This window comes from Mustelus asterias, chromosome 26 (assembly GCF_964213995.1).
Source record: "Mustelus asterias chromosome 26, sMusAst1.hap1.1, whole genome shotgun sequence".
Lineage (NCBI taxonomy): Eukaryota > Metazoa > Chordata > Chondrichthyes > Carcharhiniformes > Triakidae > Mustelus > Mustelus asterias.
Window position 1 is genome coordinate 727,451 of NC_135826.1, and position 26,097 is coordinate 753,547.

Here is a 26,097-nt window from a genome sequence, read left to right on the forward strand (position 1 = left end):
GGTCCCCAGCCCCCTGACACACAGCACGAGCACATACCCCTGCAAGGATATTGGTCCCAGCCCTGCTGGGGCGCATCCTGTCCGGCTTATACAGGTCCCACCTTCCCCTGAATCAGTCCCCACACCCTAGGAATCCGAATCCCTCCCTCCCACACCAAGCAGCACCGGGTTAACCCTCACACCAAATCCCTCCCTCCCACACCAAGCGGCACCGGGTTAAACCTCACACCAAATCCCTCCCTCCCACACCAAGCAGCACAGGGTTAACCCTCACACTGTGGACTCCACAGCCTCGCTGAAAGGCACTCTATCCAAATTGAGAGTTTTGAATTGACTGCTGCTTTTTCCAACCCTCGTTCCCTATCTTCCCCTCAATTCCAGACTCCTCTCACCCTCAATCTCTGATCTCTGCTTATCCTGATGCACTAGCCTCATCATTCCTGTCCTGCCCTCCCAGTTCCCTCCCTCTGCCTCCACGCTTTGCTATTCTAACCGTGCTGGTCTCATAAGAGCATAACTAGGAGCAGGGGTAGGCCATCTGGCCCCTCGAGCCTGCGCCGCCATTCAATAAGATCATGGCTGATCTTTTTGTGGACTCAGCTCCACTTACCCGCCCACTCACCATAATCCTTAATTCCTTTACTGTTCAAAACTTTATCTATCCTTGCCTTAAAAACATTCAATGTGGTAGCCTCAACTGCTTCCCTGGGCAGGGAATTCCACAGATTCACAACCCTTTGTGTGAAGAAGTTCCTCCTCAACTCAGTCCTAAATCTGTTCCCTCTTATTTTGAGGCTATGCCCCCTAGTTCTAGTTTCACCCGCCAGTGGAAACAACCTCCCTGCTTCTATCTTATCTATTCCCTTCATAATCTTATATGTTTCTATTCGAGTTTTACACACTTGCCACTTTACAAATGAGCTCTCAGTCCTGCTCGCTGATTGGTGAATTTGACTGTTTACTAATCTACCAATGAAGAGGTTGTGCAAAGAATGGGCCAGCCAATGGCAGGGCAGGGATGGAGTGAGAGAGGAAGCAGTAGAACAGGAAGCATGTCGGTGGCTGGGTGCGGTTTGTCAGTGTGGAGAGAAACAATAACCTCATTATCAAAGGGAACTCCTCCAACGCTGAAAACTTTGAAGTGATAGCGGATGGAATCAGATGGCAATAAATTCCAGGGTAGTGATACTGAACAGTTATTAAAACATTGAAAAGGGATGTGTTTAAGAAGGGATTAAAGACATGATGATAGGTAGGATAACACGGAGAGAACATTTGATACACTCTCCTTTGATCATTTCCTCCTCTCAGACTATATAATACTGGCCAGTTCACAGAATTATACAGAGCATGGTCAGAGTGGCTCACTGGGTCTTATCGATGAGTCGAGAGGTTGTGACCTCCAATCCCAGTGTCAGCCAATATTCCAGACTAACTTTCTGGTCCAAAGGAAGCACTGCACTCTCCCAGATGCTGTCTATTTGATAATGCATTAATCCAATATTCCCTTTGGCCAATGGATTCTGCAGCTATTAGTTGGAAGAACAGCCTGGGAAGTAATCGACATGACTGAAAGAGATTATCTGGTCATTATCACATTGCTGCTTGTGGCAGCTTGCTGTGCACACATTGTTGTCATGTGACAAAGATATTGGGCAATGAGCACACTTCAAAACTAATTCACTGGTTGTAAACGCCATTCTGAGGTTGTGAAAGATCCAGCTAAATACAAACTGTTCTTTTTTAAGATGCTGTAATCCTGAGGAATTGCCAAAATATTTCAGGAATGGAAGGTTTATAGGGCTATAGAGTCAGATAGTGCAAAGATGGCCCTTCAGCCCATCAAGTCTGCACAAACAATAACTACCATTAAAAATCACACTAACGTCATTTTCAGCACTTGTCCCATATCCTTGAATGTTTTGATATTTCAAGTGCTCATCCAAATACTTTGAGGTTTAAGGTTTCCAGCCTCCACCACCTTCCCAAGCAACGCATTCCAGATTCCCACCACTGAGTGAAAAAATGTTTTCTCAAATCCCCTCCGAATCTCCTGCCCTTTTCCCTAAATCTATGCCCCCTCGTGACTGACCCCTCAACCAAGGGGAACAGCTGCTCCCTATTCACCCCATCCATACCCCTCATAATCTGATACACCTCAATCATGTCCTCCTCTGTCTTCTCTGCTCTAAAGAAAGCAATCCAAGCTGATATGACTCACGCTGAGATGTCCTCGCACATAACATCAGCGTGGTTCATGACACTATGACCACGTAGTTAGCAAATGTTGGAGATGGAGGGGGAGGGTCTGTTTGAGCAGGTGGGGTAGAAACCTCCAGCCTTAGGCCCAATCGGAGTTGACAACCCAGAGCACTCTCATTGCTAAGCAGAACAATGTGAATTCTTAAAGAAATGGCCAGTTATAAAATGGCTGGGCGGCAGGAACTTGATCTTTGGAGTAAACTTACAGGTCAAACTGATGTCATCACCATCTGGACACAAGCAACTGGTGGAAGACTGATGGGCTGAATGGCCTCATTCTGTGAGGTAAGATTGTCTGAGTAACATTTCCTCATGGAGATGATTCAGTGTGAAGCCTAGATCCTGCATAGTTCAGGGCTCCCAGGACATGTGTCCCTCACTCAGATGGCACAGCAACCTCAGGCAGCTTTCACTGCCCACCTGCCCAACCTGGTAAAAGAGCCCAAATATAAAACAACCTCCAATTCTGCTGAATTCTTCCATGACGCTGTCGTTAGGAGGTTCATCTTTAATTCCTGGAAACTCCAGGGCAATTCTGGAGGGTTGGCAACTCTCGGTGTGAGGGGGTAAAGCAAGAGAGAGAAGTTGTACATCAGCAACCCATACCAGGATCACACAAAATGCTGGTTTTCCCCAATCGTTGAAGCTTCCAAAGTTCGGAGTTGGCCAAGGTGCAGGTTAAATGGAGATGCCAGTTTGGGCTATCTTAGCTCCAGTCACCTTTGAAGCTGGAAGTCGGAGAGACTCTAAATTTTTCCTTACATCAGGTGCCAGCGCTCATTTAGGATGTTACACAGCATTTTGGTTAATAGAGATGGACCTAACAGCAGCCAGCTGACTGGGAGGACACTGATCTTTTCAGAGGATTGTGTGCACTAATTTCCCTGCTCACTTACTGCTGAGGAGGACGACAATAATCTCTCCCTCAATGCCAACAAAATGAAGATGATTGTCATTGACTTCAGGAAGAGTAGTGGAGAACATGCCCCTGTCTACACTAATGGGGACGAAGTGAAATGGTCGCGAGCTTCAGATTTTTAGGCGCGCAAGAAACAATACTTTTCACAGTATGTTAATACATGTGACAATAATAAATCAAATCAAAAAATCCACATACTTTCTGGGAGACTTGGTGAAGACCAAGTCTCCCAGAAAGCTCGCCAGCAGCAATCTGCAAACTTACCAGTGTGCATCAACCAGCCCCTTTCCACACCCCCTCCCCCCACCCCAGCCTACTCCCCCCCCACCACTCACCCCCGCCCCCCACCCTTCCACACCAGCCCACCTCCCCCACCGGCCCATTCTACCTCCATACCCACCACTCCCCCTCCATACCACACCCCCCCCCCCCCATTCTCCCTCCACACCCACCGCACCCCCCACACACCTTAGGCCAACATGTACAGCACAAAATAAACTGCTTCTAATCAGCATTTGAGAACAAAAGTTGCAAGTTCCAGTTCAGCGCCTCGAAATATTAATTACAGGAATCAACAATTGACCCACTCTCTGCTCCAGAACCAAACTTTCAAACAGGTTCTCTCTTAACGCCAACCAGCTGACTGGAACTTAGCGGAGAGAGGGGGGGGGGGGCAGCTGGCTGGCAGGGGGAGAGTGGGGAGCAGCAGGGGGAGGGGGGGGGAACGTGTGGGGCTCAGAGGGAAATCTGACTTGCACAGCAGGCATTTGGTTCCTGTTTTCAATAATAAAAATAGAAAGTTCTGGAAAAACTTGAGCAGGTCTGGCAGAATCTGTGGCGAGAGAAACAGACTTTATGCTTCAGGTCGAACATGACTCTTCCTTTGAACTGAAGAGAGAGAGTTGGAAATGAGATGCGTTTGATGATGTTGAAAAGTGGGGGAGGGTCAGGGAAACAAAAGGGAAAGTCAGGGTTAGATTCCAGGGCGGAGGGAGATTAAATGACAAAGATGCCATGGAACAAAAGGCAGAGTGGTAACGATGATAGTAAAAGAACAAAGTCTCCAGGCAGAGTGAGTGTACACGGCAGAATAAAGATCAGCTCCCTCACAAAACATGAAAAACAAGATTCCGACCACAGTGCTTTTTCTGTTTTCCTCATTTCACCAAACTGAGCTATAAAAGGTGTTGACAGTACACGTAGAGCATGTTGTCTACATGTTAAACCTGTAGTCAGCACAGACCGTGTATCTTCACAAACAATATTCCCCCAGAACAGGAGAAAAGTGATATCCTTTAAAGTTAAAGTTTATTTATTAGTCACAAGTAAGGCTTACTTGTAACACATTACAATGAAGTTACTGTGAAATTCAGGCAGCTGTTTGGGTCAATGCACCCTAACCAGCACGTCTTCAGACTGTGGGAGGAAACCCGAGCACCCGGAAGAAACCCACGCAGACATGGGGAGAACATGCAAACTCCACGCAGACAGTGACCCAAGCCGGGAATCGAACCCAGGTCCCTGGCACTGTGAAGCAGCAATGCTCACCACTGTGTTACCGTGCCACCACTTACACATTTGAAAGCTAACCCACACCCTCCCAATAAATCTCCAACCCACAGAACACAGCCCGTATGTAAACATTCCTATAGTGAGTTGTTTGTTACAAACCTACTTACGTCAACTGGGAGATCCTAAATTTCTAGAGGAGGAAAGAACTGTTTGCAGATGAAGTTGCAGAGTCCGCAGGCAGTCTGAAGGCAGGGTTGAAGTTTGTGTGTTTTATCTGTCTCAAAACGGAGTTTGCCTTTGGACTGTGTACACCTCTGATAAGCAGAAGAGCAGCGAGAATTCCTGGAATTTACACAGCTAGATTGCGCCATTGGCCAGCACAGTCCAGTGTTTAAACTCGCTTTAGTCACTGTACATTGAGACAGTCTACAAACTTCTAAAAGTCTAAGTTAGTAAATTCTGCTCTTCCCTCCCTCATTCCATCTTTGAGTTTTTATTTTTTTAAACACTGTACATGATGTGTTTTGAAAGGTGAGGGAGAATTTGGCAAACTTCATGCTGCCCAAATCAAACTGAATATTTTAAAATCAAACTGGGCAATGAGAGCAGAAACATTCCGCTGAGACTCAAGGAAATAGAACATAGAAAAACTAGCACAATACAGGCCCTTCGGCCCACAAAGCTGTGCCAAAGGGCCTGTAGTCGGGAGTTTCTGGAGTCTTCCAGAAAACACTTTTCTCCAAGTTACAAATATTAAATATCATTGAGCACTGACGTAACACAGAGAATCATACAAACATACTGAGGCCATCCAGCTTTTCACTGCCAATACAGACCCATCACCCTGCTCTCTGTACAGAGTACACTGGATTACAAACTCCACATGGACACTTAATCTCTCAGCAGAACCAGTCTGCCTCGCAAGGACATGATTGCTGCTGCCCCCAACCTACGGGGCCAGGCTGGGAATGATTAAACTGGTCCTGTTACAACAGGTGCCATCTTTAGAGCCAATGCCCGCCCTGTCCGACTGCAGCCTGAACATTATTCTACACACAGCTGAATCTCCAATGTTATGTCATTAAATACAAACATATTCTACACTAACTCACTCAACTCCCCACATGCTGTTATTAACTTTAACACAGTAAGAAGTCTCACAACACCAGGTTAAAGTCCAACAGGTTTATTTGGTACCAAATACCATAAGCCTTCGGAGCACTGCTCCTTCGTCAGATGGAGTGGAAATGTGCTAATTTGTGCTCAAATGTGCTCATGAGCACATTTCCACTCCATCTGATGAAGGAGCAGCGCTCCGAAGGCTTATGGTATTTGCTACCAAATAAACCTGTTGGACTTTAACCTGGTGTTGTGAGACTTCTTACTGTGTTCACCCCAGTCCAACGCCGGTAACTCCACACCAGTTTATCAAATTGTTTTTTAAAATGATAAATCCTACATTGCCTTGGCTATAGGAGAAAACACCTGACAGAAAGGTAAATTATCAGCACAAAGTTCATCAGAACAGATTTAAGAGGAATTTCACCCAAAGGGTTGTGAATCTGTGGAATTCCCGGTCCAGTGGAGCAGTTGGGGCTGTCTTGTTGAATGTTTTTAAGGCAAGGATAGATAAATTTTTGAACAATAAAAGAATTAAGGGTTATGGTGAGCGGGCGGGTGGGTGGGTGGAGCTGAGTCCACGAAAAGATCAGCCATGATCTTATTGAATGGCGGAGCAGGCTCGAGGGGCCAGATGGCCTACTCCTGCTCCTAGTTCTTATGTTCTTATACATTGCAGTTTTTGCTTCTGTGGATAACAAGGTCACATCAATGCAGACTGACTAAGAAAAGTGTGTTGGAACTGGATTTACAGATTGGCAGCCAGTGCTCACAGCCTCTCTCGCTGTTTAAAGCCTCACTTCACTCACACACCTTAACAGTGTGATCACAATTCCCATTTCCTGCATGGGGGACAACAAATCTCTACATCTGTCCCAGCTGGATTGGCATTGGCCAACTTGTGCCAACTACATAAATAAAAGCAAATTACTGCGGATGCTGGAATCTGAAACCAAAAGACAAAATGCTGGAAAATCTCAGCAGGTCTGGCGGCATCTACAAAGAGAGAAAAGAGCTGACGTTTCGAGTCCGGGTGACCCTTGGTCAAAGCTTTGTCAAACCTTTCATCGGCTGGGGTGTTGAGTATGGGAATTAGAAAATGATATTGCAGCTGTATAAGACTTTGGTTAGGCCACATTTGGAGCATTATGTACAATTCTGGTCACCACACTACCGGGAGGATGTTGATGCGTTGGAATTCTCGGCCTTTTGGCTAAGATCAAGTGTAGTATGGAGAGGATGCTGCACTTGGTTGAGGTCATTAGGTTACATTGAAGCTTCATATGTTTCATATGAAGCAATTTTTAAAAGCGGCATCTCGGCCTTTTGGCTAAGATGCAAATGAGCCCAAGTCTTGGAGGAGGAACCTCCCCCTTCTCCAATCAGCTTGGCTCATGTAGATCAGGCCCAGGACAGGGTGGTTTGGTCGCTTGCCCTGTCGTGTCAGCCTGGATCTGAAATGTCTCAACTTGTTGAGACTCTGAATTGGATTTGATTTGATTGAATTGGAAAAGTATTTAAAAAAAAGGGTGCAAGAGATTTACCAGGATGTTGCCTGGTTTGGAGGATATGGACTATGAAGAGAGGTTGAACTAACTTGTTTTCATTGGAGCGTCAGAGGATGAGGGGGTCCTGATTGAGGTTTACAAGATTATGACAGGCTTGGATAGAGTGGATAGTCAGAGTCTTTTCCCCAGGGTGAGAGAGTCAATTACTTGGGGGCATAGGTTGAAAGTGAGAGGGGGAAAGTTTAAAAGAGATGTAAGGGGCAAGTTTTTCACACAGAGGGTGGTGAATGCCTGGAACGCGCTGCTGGGGGAGGTGGGGGAAGCAGACTCTATAACAACGTTCAAGAAGCATCTGGATAGATACATGAATAGGCAGGGAATAGAGGGACATGGATCACATGGAGACAAGAAAATATTAGAGAGGCATCTGTGTCAGCACAGGCTTGGTGGGCCGAAGGGCCTGTTCCTGTGCTGTACTGTTCTTTGTTCTATAGCAAGCAAGGATTTAACCAGTGCTTGAAGCACTGCTATATGTGAAAGGAAGGTGCTAACAGAGTAATAAATTCAGGATGGACCCCCACCATTTGAACAGTCAGCGGGGGTGCAGCCCTGACACCAATGCTCCCCAATGAGTGTTAATTAGCATAAAGCGAGACCCCACCCTCACTCAAGAGGATCCTGCCTCAGAGAGCCGTCAGCCAATCTGCTCATCTGGCAGCTCGCCACACCCTCCAGGCACAGCGCTGCAGTGGCCGGATGAGGCACTGCAGGGAACCGCCTGACATCAGGTCCCAGGATGGGGAGGTCAGGGAAGAGGCAAGGATCCCAGGATGGGGAGTGTAGGGAACATCGGGGGGGGCGGGGGGGGGGGGGGGGGGGGGGGGCGGAGGGAGTCTTGGGAGATAGGCTGGAGAGGGGAATGTGATTGAACATAGAACGCCACAGCACAAACAGGCCCTTCGGCCCACAAGTTGCGCTGATCATATCCCTACCTCTAGGCCTATCTATAGCCCTCAATCCCATTAAATCCCATGTACTCATCCAGAAGTCTCTTAAAAGACCCCAACGAGTTTGCCTCCACCACCACCGACGTCAGCCGATTCCACTCACCCACCACCCTCTGAGTGAAAAACTTACCCCTGACATCTCCTCTGTACCTACCCCCCAACACCTTAAACCTGTGTCCTCTCGTAGCAACCATTTCAGCCCTTGGAAATAGCCTCTGAGAGTCTACCCTATCCAGACCTCTCAACATCTTGTAAACCTCTATCAGGTCACCTCTCATCCTTTGTCTCTCCAGGGAGAAGAGACCAAGCTCCCTCAACCTATCCTCATAAGGCATGCCCCCCAATCCAGGCAACATCCTTGTAAATCTCCTCTGCACCCTTTCAATGGCTTCAACATCTTTCCTGTAATGAGGTGACCAGAACTGCACGCAGTACTCCAAGTGGGGTCTAACCAGCGTCCTATAAAGCTGCAGCATTATCTCCCGACTCCTAAACTCAATCCCTCGATTAATGAAGGCTAGTACGCCGTACGCCTTCTTGACCGCATCCTCCACCTGCGAGGCCGATTTAAGAGTCCTATGGACCCGGACCCCAAGGTCCTTCTGATCCTCTACACTGCTAAGAATGGTACCCTTCATATTATACTGCTGCTTCATCCCATTGGATCTGCCAAAATGGATCACTACACACTTATCCGGGTTGAAGTCCATCTGCCACTTCTCCGCCCAGTCTTGCATTCTATCTATGTCTCGCTGCAACTTCTGACATCCCTCCAGACTATCCACAACACCACCTACCTTGGTGTCGTCAGCAAACTTACCAACCCATCCCTCCACTTCCTCATCCAGGTCATTTATGAAAATGACAAACAGCAAGGGTCCCAGAACAGATTGGGTGGAGGTCCAGAGATCACCGGGCCTTAAGGGGAGGATGCCTCCAGTTAGAAGAGGCCTTTTGATGGAGGAAACCAACCCACTTCCAACTCTAGATCAAACTTGTTTTTTCCAGCCTTCCCACCCTGAACTGTTATCCGCCCAACAGCCTAAAAATTGAAGCTGAGCGGGAAAAGGCCCTTCTTAAGTAGGCATTAAGTAAACTTTTGGCCCAGTATCTGGCTTTCAATTAAATATCCCCAGAAGAAACAGGGATGTGCTCACTGCCCTGTACTCTCGCCCGAGGCCTGGATTTGCACTCTCGCCCAAGACCTGGACTCTCCCCCAATGCTTGGATTCCCTCTTTATTGTAGACGGTGTTCTTGGAAAGACAGCTGTTTACACCAGCCCAGAATCTTATCTTCTACCATCTTGTTAGATAGAGACTAGATATTGGTCTTCACTCATCTACCAATTTCAATCTTTTTGATTTGATTTATTGTCACATGTATTAACATAGTGAAAAGTATTGTTTCTTGCACGCTATACAGACAAAACATACCATTCATAGAGAAGGAAATGAGAGAGTGCAGAATGTAGTGTTACAGTTGTTGGAGTGAAATCAAAGTAAAGGACAAAAAATGGTTACCTGGCACAAAATGGACTCTGGGAAAGGACATTAAGAGGCACTGACTTTGGGCAGAGACATTACATAAAGAGTTAAAACCTGTAGTGTTTAAATTACTGCAGGAAACAGGTCAGACCTTGAGGCACCTTAAACTTGAGATAAAAGCAGTCCCAGAACAATGAGTTTGATAACGAGATCAGCCACTGATAGGGGACATAGTTGCAAAAATGTATCTACTCTATGTACAATGATGTGTTAACTGTCAATGTCTGTACCTGTCTACTCAACTTGTAACGATGTCCCCACACTATCTATTATCTAACTATGTATAAAAAGATGCTCAACTACCATTGTGTAGTTGAGAAGGTGAGTGCCTGTCCTGCGGAGTGCCAGCGCTTCTCCCAAAGCTTTGTCTGAATAAACTGTTTGTTGAACCGCCAAGTCTGACTCCAAAGTGGTGAATTTCCCACAACACACTCATAGCTAGGGTGTAGAGAAAGATCAACTTAATGCAAGGTAAGTCCATTCAAAAGTCTGACAGCAGCAGGGAAGAAGCTGTTCTTGAGTTGGTTGGTACGTGACCTCAGACTTTAGTATCTTTTTCCCGACAGAAGGAGGAGGAAGAGAGAATGTCCGGGGTGTGTGGGGTCCTTAATTATGCTGCTGCTTTGCCGAGGCAGCGGGAAGTGTAGACAGAGTCAATGGATGGGAGGCTGGTTTGCGTGATGGATTGTGCTACATTCACAACCTTTTGTAGTTCCTTGCAGTCTTGGGCAGAGCAGGAGCCATACCAAGCTGTGATTCAACCAGAAAGAATGCTTTCTTTGGTGCATCTGTAATAGTTGGAGAGAGTCGTAGCTGACTTGCCAAATTTCCTTCGTCTGAGAAAGTAGAGGCATTGATGGGCTTTTTTAACTATAGAGTCGGCATGGAGGGAGCAGGACAGGTTGTTGGTGATCTGGACATCTAAAAACTTGAAGCTCTCGACCCTTTCTACTTCATCCCCGTTGATGTAGACAGGAGCATGTTCTCCTTTACGCTTCCTGAAGTCGATGACAATCTCCTTCGTTTTGTTGACATTGAGGGAGAGGTTATTGTTGCCGCACCCAGTTCACCAGATTCTCTATCTCATTCCTGTACTCTGTCTCATCATTGTTTGACTATTTCCTCGGGTGGATGGAGCTATTACAAGGGGGCATAACTATAGGGTTCATGGTGGGAGATATAGGAAGGATATCAGAGGTAGGTTCTTTACGCAGAGAGTGGTTGGGGTGTGGAATGGACTGCCTGCAGTGATAGTGGAGTCAGACACTTTAGGAACATTTAAGCGGTTATTGGATAGGCACATGGAGCACACCAGGATGATAGGGAGTGGGATAGCTTGATCTTGGTTTCAGATAAAGCTCGGCACAACATCGTGGGCTGAAGGGCCTGTTCTGTGCTGTACTGTTCTATGTTCTATGAGATCCAACCCACTCTGGTGGTGTCATCAGCAAACTTGAAAATCGAGTTGGAGGGGAATTTGGCCACACAGTCATAGGTGAAAAAGGGTATAGTAGGGGTCTGAGAACACAGCCTTGTAGGACACCGGTGTTGAAGATGATCGTGAAGGAAGTGTTGTTGCCTACCTTTACTGATTGTGGTCTGTGAGTTAGGAAGTTCAGGATCCAGTCGCAGAGGGAGGTGCCGAGGCCCAGGCCACGGAGTTTGAAGATGAGTCTTGTGGGAATAATGGTGTTGAAGGCTGAGTTGTAGTCAATAAATAGGAGTCTGACATAGGTGTCCTTGTTATCCTGGTGTTCCAGGGTTGAGTGCAGGGCCAGGGAGATGGCGTCCGCTGTGGAACTGTTGCAGCGGTAGGCAAACTGCCATGGATCCAGGTAATCCAGGAGGCTGGAATTTATTTGTGCCATGACTAACCTTTCGAAGCACTTCATAATGATGGATGTCAGAGCCACCGGCCCGCTTGTGGTTTTTCTTAGGTACCGGGATGATGGTCGTCTTCTTGAAGCAGATAGGGACCTCAGATTGTTGTAAAGAGAGGTTGAAGATGTCTGTGAATACCCCCCCCAGCTGATCCGCGCAGGATCTGAGCGCTCGCCCAGGTACCCCATCCGGGCCAGTCGCTTTCCGTGGGTTGACCTTCGAGAAAGCTGCTCTGACATCTGCAATGGTGACCCCATTCTTCCTATTTCACAGGATCAATGTTGGACCAGGACAAAATCTAATCTCCATACTGGACAGGGACTTAGCAATGATTCTAAAAACCCTATAACTACAACAGAATATTGAGTCATGGGTTCAGGTTATGCGACATGAGCTTCACAATACTGGGTGCAAGGGTTGCTCACCAATCCAGGACAGCCAGAGATCAAACTAGTATTTATGTGGTACCATTGACGTAGTGAAATGCCCCCTGGAGCTGCACAAGAGCAGAAGCAAACAACAGATTGACACTGAGCTATATGAGGAGATATTCGGTCTGATGCCCAAAGCTTGGTCAAAGAGGTAGGGTTTAAAGAGTGTCTTAAAGGAGGAATGTGAGGTAGAGAGGAGGAAAGACTTAGGGAGGGAATTCTACAGCTTTGGGCCCAGGCAGCTGATGACACGGCCACCATTAATGGAACCAATAAAATCAGTGATGTGCAAAGGCTAGGTTTGAGGAGCACCGATATCTCAGAGGGTTATGTGGCTGGAGGATATTACTGATAGGAAGGTGGGAGGCCATGAAGGAATTTGTAGATAGGAATGAGAATTTTATATTGAAGGTGTTAGCCAGGAACTAACAGGTCAGAGAGGAAACAGGTGAACAAGACTTGGTGCAAGCTAGGACACAGAAAGCAGAGCTTTGGGCTGCAGGTTACAGAGTGTATTGCTGGAGAACATTCAAATCAATGAGGCAAGAGGCCACAAAAGCATGGATGAGAGTTTCAGCAGCCAAACAGCTGAGACGGGCAGAATCAGGCAACATTGAGGCAAATGTTGGCAGTCTTTGCAATCTGGGGGAAGCTCAGCCCATTCAGACATGGCCACCTGCAAACTTAGCTTCAGGCAGTGGCCAAGGAGGGGGATAGAGTCGATAATGAGGGACAACTTTTGTGGCAGGAACGAAAGACAATGGCTTTAGTCTTCCAGTATTGCACAATGGACAAACAGTCTGACAAATCAAGGGTAAGCAAGAGATGGAGAGAGCTGGTTGGAGGTGGAGCTAGGAGCTGTCCGTGAACACGTGGAAACTAACACTGTCTTCAGGATGATGTTGGTGAGGTGTAATAAACCTTCAGAGGCAGAAATCCCTTCACCGAAATCCCTTTATTTACAAACTCTAACAGCAGTACACAGAGAGCTCGCAGTAAGCAGTCTACCTCCGGGAGCGCCAGAGGAACTGACACTCCCGGTTAAATACAAGAAAAAGACTCCCTGATTGGCCCATCAATTGACCATATTCCAATAGGCCAACCTCAATGGCCTGACTGAAGTGAGGGGCCATGAGGGGCTGCGAGTCGATGAGAAACAGGAGGTCCCGAGGATAGATCCTTGGGGTCACCAGAGGAAGGGAAGAGAATCCATTGCAGGTGACCCTCTGGATGAATAAGAGTGGAAGCAGGTGAGAGCAGGTATACTCCCAGATGGACAGTGGAGTGGAGGGGGCTGAGGGGGGCAGTGGCGCGGAGGGGGCTGAGGGGGGCAGTGATGTGGAGGGGGCCGAGGGGGGCAGTGGCGCGGAGGGAGCCGGCGGCACAGAGGGAGCCGAGGGGGGGGGGGGGGCGGCGCGGAGGGGGGTGAGGAGGGGGGGCCTGCGTGGAGGGGGCGGGGCGGCAGCACCGAGGGGGGGCGGTGGCACGGAGGGGGCCAAGGGGTGGCAGCGGCATGGAGGGGGCCGAGGGGGGGCGGTGTGGTCACTGTGTCAAAGTCTGCAGACAGCTCGAGAGAGAGAGATGAGAAGGAATTCACAGGGATTCGAATGGGATTTTCATTCACCCTGTTCCATCCTGTCACAGGCTGGCTGGAAAGATTGAGACAATGTGACATCAGGCTCATTAAAAGAGAAAGGACCATGTTTCCAAAGAGGGAGAGGGCAGGTGCTGCAGCGCGCACTCACTCTTCTCAACAAGGACCTGGGGATCTAGTGGAGGTCCTCAGTGATATGTAAATTCACATGCCCCAACCCTGAGCTCAGGATCTGATTGGTGAGTACCCACCGAATCCCAGATCTAATGCTGGGGCTGTAAAGCTCGGAGATAAATATATTTCAGTGCCTATCCCAGCAACACCACCCAGCCTCACTGTGAGTCACCCTCCTTGTGGAACCTGGCTGATTGCTGGACAGTGAGTGCTTTTTAAAAGAAATTCACTTGTTGCAATCTCCATGGAAGTTTGCTGTGAAATGGGAAGAAGGATTCAATAAATACAAAAGGCCTTTTGGTTACAGGGTGATGACTGAAGAGTTGGCAAAGACCTTAGTCAAATACGACTGACCTCAAGGCATTCATTCAGACTTTGAGATTGATAGTTCTGGAATGCTCTGAACTTCACACAAACAGTCAAAGGTAACAATGACAGACACAGCTGCCAGGTGAACATTGATCTCTGCTTTGAGAGCTCGGATTACAGCTCCAAACGCTGTCTTTATTTGCCAGCTTCTGTCATTTACCTTTAGTAGGTGTTGCTGCTAAACTGGGCTTAATCATCCTGTACAGGTTTATCTAACAGCTCTGAGCTACTGACTGTTCACAGAAACAGCTCAAAGATAATTTTGCAATGAGAAGCTTACTCTCTGCTCCCAATGTTTGCAGAGGGTTATTTGATCACAAGTTGAAAAGGTTGCAAGATATTTTTTCGTTCATTCACCTGCATTAATTGCATCGCTGGCAATACCAGTGTTTGTTGCCATCCCTAATTGCCCGCAAGAGGGGGTGAGCTGCCTTCTTGAACCGCTGCAGTCCTGCGGTGTAGGTACACCCACAATGCTGTTAGGGAGGCAGCTCCAGGGTTATTAAACTGGTCCCGTTATGAAGGAACGGCTCAGAGGGAGACCTGCAGGTGACAGGGTTCCCATGTGGCTGCTGCCTTTGTCCTTCTAGATGGGAGAGATTGTGGGTTTGGAAGGTGCTGTTGAAGGAACCTTGGTGAGTTGCTGCAGTGCATCTTGTCCTATCTATAATTCTTGACCTTCTTGTGTACTCTGTACCCCTATTATTTCATTTTATAAACTTTGTTCAAGTGTGCTCACATGAATAAAGCAGGCCTGCCTCATCCACCCTGTAAATCCTGTTCACAGACAGTTGGATAACTTGTATCTAAAGAATCTCACAGAACCGTCAAACAGCAGCCTGACATTGGTATACGCACAGAATCATGGATCCTCCAGGTACAAGTATAGGATAATGTCCCTCCATCACCATCCCTGGGTACATCCGTCCACCCCAACAGGACAGATCCATCAGAGGTGGCAGCACAGTGGTATACAGTGAGGAGGAGGTTGCCCTGGGAATCCACAACATTCACTCTGGACCCCATGAAGTTTCACGACATCTGGTCAAACATGGGCGAGGAAAGGATATTCCTGGTCTGGAGGGCATTAGCTAAGAGGAGAGGCTGGATAAGCTCGGTTTGTTCTCACTGGAACGATGGAGGTTGAGGGGTGACCTGATCGAGGTTTACAAGATTATGAGGGACATGGACAGAGTGGATAGTCAGAAGCTTTTTCCTAGGGTAGAAAAGTCAAGTACTAGGGGACATAGGTTTAAGGTGCGTGGGGAAAAGTTTAGAGGAGATGTGCAAGGCAAGTTTTTTTTTTAAACACAGAGGGTGGTGAATGTCTGGAACGGTGGTGGGAGCAGGTACGATAGCGGCATTTAAGGGGCATCTAGATGAATACATGAATAGGATGGGAATGGAAGGACTCCGTAAGTGCATACGGTTTTAGTTTAGGCAAACGTCATGATTGGTGCAGGCTTGGAGGGCCGAAGGGCCTGTTCCTGTGCTGTACTGTTCTTTGTAATTCCCACATACCATCCCCTCACAGCTGAAGAATCAGAACTCTTCCACAACGAACACCACTTGGATGGAGTGATCTAAGGGTCTTCATATATGGATCACACAAAGTTAGCATCCAGGGACAGCAAGTAATTAGCAAGGCAAATGGAATGTCAGCATTAATTGCAAGGGAGATGGAGTATATAGTATTGAAGTCTTGCTACAACTGTACAGGATGTCCCAACTGGCACAAATTTTGTCTCCTTACTGGGGAAGGGTTATACAGCTTTGGAGGCAATCAGTGAGGGTTCACCAGGTTGTTTCCTGGGATAAAGGGGTTGTTTTATGAAGGATGACTGAGCAGGTTGGGCCAATGCTGATTGGAGTTTAGAAGAATTAGAGGTGATCATGGTAGATGGTCGAGAGGATTTTTCCCCTTATGGGAGAATCTAGACAGACAGGAGGAAGAATGAGGGTCGGCAGGATAGTGAAGTTGAGACTAAGATGAGATCAATCACGATTTCACTGAATGGGCCGAATGGCCTATTCCTTGTCCTTATTTTCTTATAGAAGAAACAAAGGCACAGAATGTACTCTGGGTGGGACTTCAATGTCCATCACCAGGAGTGGCTCAGTGGTACCACAGACCGAGCTGGCCAGGTCCTAAAGGGCATAGCTGCGAGACTGGGACTGCCACAAATGGTGCAGGAACCAAGAGAGAAAAACATACTTGACCTCATCCTCCCCGTGACAGTATCGGCAGGAGTGAGCACCGCATAGACCCATTTTCACATCGAGGATACCCTCCATCATGTTGTGTGGAACTACCACTGGGCTAATTAGGATAGACTTCAAAGAGATCTAGCAACTCCAGACTGGGCATACACGAGGCGCTGTGGGCCATCAACAGCTGCAGAATTGTACTCAACTACAATCTGTAACCTCATGGCCCGACATATCCCCCACATTACCATTACTATAAGTTCAAAGATCAATCCTGATTCAGTGAGTGTAACAGAGCAGCACCAGACATGGATAAAATGGGGAAGCCAACCTGGTGAAGTTACAGCACAAAACTACAATGTACATGAAACAGCGGAAGCAGCAATAGGCAGAGCTCTGCACACAATCAATCAGATCAAAGCTCTGCAGTCCTGCCACATCTAGGCATGAATGGTGGTGGACAATTAAACAGTCAGACGGAGAGGGAGGCTTCACCAACATTCCCATAAGAACATTAGAGATAGGAGCTGCAGTCGAGCCTGTTCCACCACTCAGTACAGCTGTTCATGGGCTTTAGCTCCACTTTCCCACTCGCTCCCCATATCCCTTAATTCCGAGACCAAAATCTCCCAGCCATCCATATTTACAACGACGGAACATCCACAAACTTCTCTATAATTCCTAAAGTTCACAATTCTGAGTGAAGAAATTTATTTTCATCTCAGCCCTAAATGTCTGCCCCTTTATTCTGGATTCCCTACCAAGCGAAACAACCCCTCAGTGTCTACTCAATCAAGCCCCCGGAATGTTCCAAAGACATCACCTCTTAATCATTTAACTCCAGACAATATGGACCCAATTTATTCAGCTTCTTGTTATGGTCTCCAAAAAGTGACTGATAACTTTTAAAAAGACATTCAAACTTCCAGTTAATAGCTGACAGGTTGACATGACAAGCTTTTATCTTTTAAAACTCTTACTGTATCAAAAGATAATGCACTATTGATGAAACATTGTGGGGCGGGATTCTACTGCCGCGCTCGCCTCAAAACCAGAGATTCCTGCCCGAGGTCTGGGAAGGTAGTGGAGGTTGGAAACCTTACAACCTTTAAAAAATATTTGGATGAGCACTTTAAACATAACATTCAAGGATACAGGATAAATGCAGGAAAATGGGATTAGTGCGACTCACTAACGCTTTCCATTCACCTTTGACCAAACCTTCACTGACTCCTCTGAATATCTCCCTGTGGGGCTGGGTTTTAATCTTTGATCTATGATAAGGCTGCCATATAAATGCCGGTTACTGCTGCAAATGCTACGAGGAGATCGCAGAAAAAGTTGGCTGTGGACTTATGACTCACAGTGGGTGCAGATTCCACAACCTCTGATCCCCTGAGTCGTTGACGCGGGCCCCGCTGCAGTAAAGGTGAAGGGTGCAGACAGGAGGCACCGAGCTGTCTGCCCCACACTCACATCCGTTTCCACATCAGTGCCAATGGCCTCACTGAGGAGCAGCAAGATGCAAATGGCAAAGGGAGAACAACTCTTTGTAACTCCCCCTACACCCTGCTGCCATCAGACTTTTGAATGGACCTACCTTGCATTAAGTTGATCTTTCTCTACACCTTAGCTATGACTGTAACACTACATTCTGCACTCTCTCCTTTCCTTCTCCCCTATGTACTCTATGAATGGTATGCTTTGACTGTATAGCGTGCAAGAAACAATACTTTTCAGTGTGTGTTAATACATGTGACAATAATAAATCAAATCAAACCCACCCATTCCCTTCCAAAGTCAGGGAGGGTAGTGTTGACATGAGTGGACAGCAGCAGGACATCACAGGTGGAATCTTCCTGTCACGCCCACCATGGGAATCATAGCGGGCAGGGGCAGACCATGCAAAGCTCTATTGACCTTGGGAGTGAATCCAGAGAATCCTGCCCAAGGTCAATGGACCTTTGCATGGTCCGCTCCCCGCCTGTTACATTCCAGTGGCGGGCAGGACGGGAGAATTCCCCACTATATTTGTTGGCAACCTATACTCTAAACCACAAAACGGAACATTCCACTTGTTCTTTTAGTGCAACCACAAGCACACTTCACAGATATACTTTACACTATTTAAGTGGAATTCACCCGTAACCAGTCCAAGGTGATTCTTCGCTCGAGGGTTTATCTCTGCTCTTTTCCTACCTTACCCTGCAAACTTTTAATCCCTGAACTGTCTTTCACAATGTAGCTTTTTTCCCCCCAGAGAATCTTCCTGGAGCACAAGCTAGGTGAATCTTCCAGGCTCGTTTTAACTCAGTCATAGAGTAGTACAGCACAGAAAAGGCCCTTAGGCCCATCGAGTCTGCACCGACAATAACTACCAATAAAGTCACACTAATCCAATTTTCCTGTATCCTTGAATGTTATAATGTTTCAAATGCTCATCCAAATACTTTTAAACGTTGTAAGGTTTCCAGCCTCCACCACCACCCCAGGCAGTGCATTCCAGATTCCCACCAGCTTCTGAGTGAAAAAGATTTTTCTCAAATCCCCTCTGAATCTCCTGTCCCTTTCCCTAAAACTATACCCCCCATGATTGACCCCTCAACCCAGGGGAGGAGCTGCTTCATCCTTTAAAAGGGTTGCCCCAATCTCTGAGGAGCCAGTCTTGTCCGTGTCTTTAGGTTTCCACTCCAAAGAACACTCGAAGTGTTGATGAATTGTGAACTGAATGGCACTGACCCTCCCAGCGAGAATCTCACCCGTAGAACCATAGAACCATAGAAAATTACAGCTCAGAAACAGGCCTTTTGGCCCTTCTTGTCTGTGCCGAACCATTTTATGCCTAGTCCCACTGACCTGCACTTGGACCATATCCCTCCACACCCCTCTCATCCATGAACCCATCTTCCCACTGAGGACAACACTTAGAAATGTTTCTGGAAAATTCTGCCCGAAACACATCTCCAGGCAATAAATTACAAAAGCTGGCATTGTGCCAGTTCTGACCTTTTCCTGGCATTTAATGCCCCTTTATAGAAAATGTTGCACTTCAACAACAACCCTGGGAACTCTGCTTTCCTCCCTCTCTGACTGCCAGTGATCACTGCGCCATCCACCCAGTCCCCAACCCCATCCCCTCTACAAACCTGCACTGCCCCCATCCCCTAATCACCACCCATCGCCCCCACCCCCTCACACCATTGGCAGCTGTGCCTTCAGCTGTCTCAGCTCCAGGTGCCCAGATTGGAAACTCTTTCTCTAACCTCTTCCATTCACCTTTGACCCAACCTTTACTGACTCCTCTGAATATCTCCCTGTGGGGCTGGGTTTTAATATTTGACCTATGATAAGGCTGCCATATAAATGCCAGTCACTGCTGCAAATGCTGTGAGGAGATTGTAGGGAGAGTTGGCTGTGGACTTGAGACCCACAGTGGGTGCAGATTCCACAACCTCTGATCCCCTGGGTAACCTATCGTTGACACGGGCCCCGCTGCAGTAAAGGTGAAGGGTGCAGACAGGAGGCACCGAGCTGTCTGCCCCACACTCACATCCGTTTCTACATCAGTGCCAATGGCCTCACTGAGGAGCAGCAAGATGCAAATGGCAAAGGGAGAACATGTGAGGGAAGTTGACGTGGTCGGGTATACTTTAACAACTCTTTGTAAATCCCCCTCCCCCTACACCCTGCTGCCATCCAACCTTTGAATGGACCTACTTTATATTAGAATAAAGAACAAGAAAGTTCCAGCACAGGAACAGGCCCTTTGGCCCTCCAAGCCTGCACTGACCACGCTGCCCAACTTAACTAAAACCCCCTACCGTTCCAGGGAACCGAAAGAACAAAGAAAATTTAAGTTGATTAACTCTATACCCTAGCTATGACTTTAACGCTACCTTTTGCACTCTCTCCTTTCCTTCCCACTATGTACTCTATGAACGGTATGCTTTGCACAACAAACAATATTTTTTACTGTATCCCACATCATAGAAACCCTAGTGCAGAAAGAGGCCATTTGGCCCATCGAGTCTGCACCGACCACAATCCCACCCAGGCCCTACCCCCATATCCCTACATATTTACCCACTAATCCCTCTAACCTACACATCTCAGGACACTAAGGGGGCAATTTCTACCATGGCCAATCAACCTAACCCGCACATCTTTGGACTGTGGGAGGAAACCGGAGCACCCGGAGGAAACCCACACAGACATGAGGAGAATGTGTAAACTCCACACAGACAGTAACCCAAGCCGGGAATCGAACCCAGGTCCCTGGAGCTGTGAAGCAGAAATGCTAACCACTGCGCCACCGTGCCGCCCCATGTGACAATAATAAATCAGATCAAACCCACCCACTCCCTCCCTTACTGAATTCCACTCAAAGTCAGGGTAGTCTTGACATGAGTGGATAACAGCAGGACATCACAGGTGGAATCTTCCCGTCACGCCCACCATGGGTATCATAGCGGGCAGGGGCAGACCATGCAAAGCTCTATTGACCTTGGGCGGAACTTTCCGGTCTTGGGGCGAGTGTTACTGCAGATTAACACAGGGGCCCCAAGGACAGGGCCAGCAAATGAGGTCACAAGGAGTAAATTTTGGTTCCTGATGAAGCTCATTGTATTCACCCCCCCTGTACTCTGGAATGAGGACATGCAGAAATAGCCCAATTCCATTGGCACACAGACACTCCCACTCGTGATCGGACACATAAACCAAACTGCTGTCTTCCTCCTCACTGGATCGTACATCAGTCCACTTTTCCAGCAGGCAGGAGTGTACACCATTCTCTACATACTGGGGATCTAAGTGACCGTCGTTTGACTAGAGATGGCTTTAAACCTTTACTGACAATGTAGGGAAATTGGGATAAAAATAGAAAGTGTAGGGTCTGGCAGCACCTGTGGACACAGAAACAAGAGTTAATGGCTGGAATTTTCCAGCCCTTCCTCTGCTGCAGGTTCTCCTGTGGTGGGGTCAGCGAGTTATTGAAATCTCTGTCCACATCAGCAGGACTGGAAGATTGTGTCAGTGTGTTGGGGCTGGAAAATTCCAGCCAACATTTCAAGTCCAACATGAATGTTACAAGCGGAGTGCCACAGGGATCAGTGCTTGGTCCTCTGCTATTTGTCATTTTTATAAATGACTTGCAGGAGGGGGCTGAAGGGTGGATCAGTAAATTTGCTGATGACACCAAGATTGGTGGAGTAGTGGATGAGGTGGAGGGCTGTTGTAGGCTGCAAAGAGACATAGATAGGATGCAAAGCTGGGCTGAAAAATGGCAAATGGAGTTTAACCCTGACAAATGCGAGGTGATTCATTTTGGTAGGACAAATTTAAATGTGGATTACAGGGTCAAAGGTAGGGTTTTGAAGAATGTGGAGGAACAGAGAGATCTTGGGGGTTCATATCCATAGATCTCTGAAGGTTGCCACTCAAGTGGATAGAGCCATGAAGAAGGCCTATAGTGTGTTGGCGTTCATTAACAAGGGGTTTGAGTTTAAGAGCCGTGGGGTTATGCTGCAACTGTACAGGAACTTGGTGAGACCACATTTGGACTATTGTGTGCTGTTCTGGTCACCTCACTATAAGAAGGATGTGGAGACACTGGAAAGAGTGCAAATGAGATTTACCAGGATGCTGCCTGGTTTGGAGGGTAGGTCTTATGAGGAAAGGTTGAGGGAACTTGGGCTTTTCTCTTTGGAGCGGAGGAGGTTGAGAGGAGACTTAATAGAGGTTTATAAGATGATGAGGGGGATAGATAGAGTGAACGTTCAAAGACTATTTCCTCGGGTGAATGGAGTGGTAACTAGGGGGCATAACTATAGGGTTCATGGTGGGAGATATAGGAGGGATGTCCGCGGTAGGTTTTTTACTCAGAGAGTGGTTGGGGTGTGGAATGGACTGCCTGCTGTGATAGTGGAGTCAGAAACTTTAGGGACATTTAAGAAGCTATTGGATAGGCACATGGAGTACTTCGGGCTGATAGGGAGGAAATAGCTTGATCTGGGTTTCAGACAAAGCTCGGCACAACAACGTGGGCCGAAGGGCCTGTTCTGTGCTGTACTGTTCTATGTTCTATGATTCCTCTTTGGAACTCTGTTTTTATTTCAGATCTCCAGCATCTGCAGTATTTCTTACTGTTGGGAAGTGAGGTGCTGCTTGAAGCAGCGTCCAGCAACACTCAGCCTGCCAGAGAATTTCCTCTAGATTGCAGAACGTTTCATTTTAGCCCCTTGATGTGGACTCGGACTGGGGCTCCCCCCATTCTCACCCCAATCCCCACCCCCACCCCAATCCCCTCCCCATCCCCCACCCCAATCCCCCACCCTCACCCCAATCCCCCACCCCAATCCCCCACCCCAATTCCCCCACCCTCACCCCCCCACCCCAATTCCCCCACCCTCACCCCAATTCCCCACCCCCACCCCAATCCCCCCACCCCCACCCCAATCCCCCCACCCCAATCCCCCCACCCCCACCCCAATCCCCCCACCCCAATCCCCCCACCCCCACCCCAATCCCAATCCCCCCACCCCAATCCCCCACCCCCACCCCAATCCCCCCACCCCAATCCCCCCACCCCAATCCCCCCACCCCCACCTCAATCCCCCCACCCTCACCCCAATCCCCCCACCCCCACCCCAATCCCCCCACCCCAATCCCCCCACCCCAATCCCCCCACCCCAATCCCCCCACCCCCACCCCAATCCCCCCACCCCAATCCCCCCACCCCCACCCTCACCCCAATCCCCCACCCCAATCCCCCACCCCCACCCCCACACCCCAATCCCCACCCCAATCCCCCACCCCCCACCCCCAATCCCCACCCCAATCCTCCTCCCAATCACTGGGTAATATTCAACATTTCACGATACACAAACCCTCAGTGACTGACACCTCACCCAAACACACACCCTGCTCACAGCTAAAACAGGGAGGGCACAATACCAGGTGCCTGCTCCTAGTTGTAAAATGAGCTTTAATTTCTAACTGAGAACACAGAGCAAATGCCAGACTGATTCTCCTGAAAGGTCAGACCGAACAGTTGTTGGAAAGGAGAAACAGGAAGACTTTCAAATCAACCATCGCTAGAAATGACCAGCACATATTGCTGGATTTCACACTCAGTTTCATGTTTTACTGACTAAACCACCTCATATTTACCAGTATAAACCCTACATGTTTGGGACAGGTCGGAAGAAACAAACAAACAAGAGCAGACGGATACTCAACCTTTGTACAGTTGCTGCAAAAACACTCCCTTACCTGGCTCAGGTGTACAGCTTCTATTCTCACACACACATAACTCGAACTCTGGACAGTCTCTGCTCACACTCCAAGGTCGCTGCATTTTACAGTGAAGTTTAGGAGTACGTGAATGTGACTCGGGACCACACCCCTCCCTGGAGAGAGAGGGAGGGGGGGCCAGCACAGGATATCATGTTTAGGGAAAGAATCGGAGGAAAGTTAGATTTGGGTCTTATTGAAGTGTTTCAGAAGCAGCAATAAAACAGAAAGAACAAAAAGGTAACACAGCCAAAAAGAATCACTGCCCAAACCCTCAGCGCAGCTTTTCACCTTCACAGTCCAGAGACATTGTACAGAAAATATTGAGTTCTCAAACTACTGCTTCCACCTGCAGAACAAACTTCACAAACAATGAGATTCAAGCTTACTGAAAGGCAAGGAACAAACAGGGTGAAACCTCCCCGAATCTTTAAACACTGCGGCACTCCCTCAGTACTGACCCTCTGACAGTGCGGCACTCCCTCAGTACTGACCCTCTGACAGTGCGGCACTCCCTCAGTACTGACCCTCTAACAGTGCGGCACTCCCTCAGTACTGACCCTCTGACAGTGCGGCACTCCCTCAGTACTGACCCTCTGACAGTGCGGCACTCCCTCAGTACTGACCCTCTGACAGTGCGGCACTCCCTCAGTACTGACCCTCTGACAGTGCGGCACTCCCTCAGTACTGACCCTCTGACAGTGCGGCACTCCCTCAGTACTGACCCTCTGACAGTGAGGCACTCCCTCAGTACTGACCCTCTGACAGTGCGGCACTCCCTCAGTACTGACCCTCTGACAGTGCGGCACTCCCTCAGTACTGACCCTCTGACAGTGCAGCACTCCCTCAGTACTGACCCTCTGACAGTGCAGCACTCCCTCAGTACTGACCCTCTGACAGTGCGGCACTCCCTCATTGCTGACCCTCTGACAGTGCGGCACTCCCTCAGTACTAACCCTCTGACAGTGCAGTACTCCCTCAGTACTGACCCTCTAACAGTGCGGCACTCCCTCATTGCTGACCCTCACAGTGGGGCACTCCCTTAGTACTGACCCTCTGACAGTGCAGCACTCCCTCAGTACTGACCCTCTGACAGTGCGGCACTCCCTCAGTACTGACCCTCTGACAGTGCGGCACTCCCTCAGTACTAACCCTCTGACAGTGCGGCACTCCCTCAGTACTGACCCTCTAACAGTGCGGCACTCCCTCATTGCTGACCCTCACAGTGGGGCACTCCCTTAGTACTGACCCTCTGACAGTGCAGCACTCCCTCAGTACTGACCCTCTGACAGTGCGGCACTCCCTCAGTACTGACCCTCTGACGGTGCAGCGCTCCCTCAGTACTGACCCTTTGACAGTGCAGCACTCCCTCAGCACTGACCCTCTGACAGTGCGGCACTCCCTCAGTACTGACCCTCTGACAGTGCGGCACTCCCTCAGTGCTGACCCTCTGACAGTGCAGCACTCCTTCAGTACCGATCCTCTGACAGTGCGGCACCCCCTCAGTACTGACCCTCTGACAGTGCATTACTCCCTCAGTACTGACCCTCTGACAGTGCGGCACTCCCTCAGCACTGACCCTCTGACAATGCAGCGCTCCCTCAGCACTGACCCTCTGACACTGCAGCACTCCCTCAGCACTGACCCTCTGACAATGCAGCGCTCCCTCAGTACTGACCCTCTGACACTGCAGCACTCCCTCAGTACTGACTCTCTGACAGTGCGGCACTCCCTCAGTACTGACCCTCTGACAGTGCGGCACTCCCTCAGTACTGACCCTCTGGCAGTGCAGCACTCCCTCAGTACTGATCCTCTGACAGTGCGGCACTCCCTCAGTACTGACCCTCTGGCAGCGCAGCACTCCCTCAGTACTGATCCTCTGACAGTGCGGCAGTCCCTCAATACTGACTGACAGTGAGGCACTCCCTCAGTACTGACCCTCTGACAATGCAGCACTCCCTCAGTACTGACCCTCTGACAGTGCGGCACTCCCTCAGTACTGACCCTCTGACAGTGCAGCATTCCTTCAGTACCGATCCTCTGACAGTGCGGCACTCCCTCAGTACTGACCCTCTGACAGTGCAGCACTCCCTCAGTGCTGACCCTCTGACAGTGCAGCGCTCCCTCAGTACTGACCCTCTGACAGTGCGGCACTCCCTCAGTACTGACCCTCTGACAGTGCAGCACTCCCTCACTACTGACCCTCTGACAGTGTGGCACTCCCTCAGTACTGACCCTCTGACAGTGTGGCACTCCCTCAGTGTAAGATTCCAGA

At 48.6% G+C, this 26,097-nt stretch overlaps 1 protein-coding gene across 6 annotated transcripts in view; it reads right to left on the reverse strand.

The window, feature by feature from the left end:
- LOC144479404 (A-kinase anchor protein 2-like) overlaps window positions 1-26,097 on the reverse strand; it is an 82,909-nt gene that overhangs the window by 29,601 nt on the left and 27,211 nt on the right. For 2 of the 6 annotated variants that reach the window (XM_078198034.1, XM_078198032.1), the window contains exon 1: window positions 23,802-23,894. The exons of 2 other annotated variants lie outside the window; for them this stretch is intronic. The gene's annotated coding sequence lies outside the window, so the exon portion shown is untranslated. Of the gene's footprint in view, window positions 1-4,860; window positions 4,965-23,801; window positions 23,895-26,097 lie in introns of those variants that run through there. 2 more of the 6 variants (XM_078198033.1, XM_078198031.1) reach the window with 1 other exon arrangement.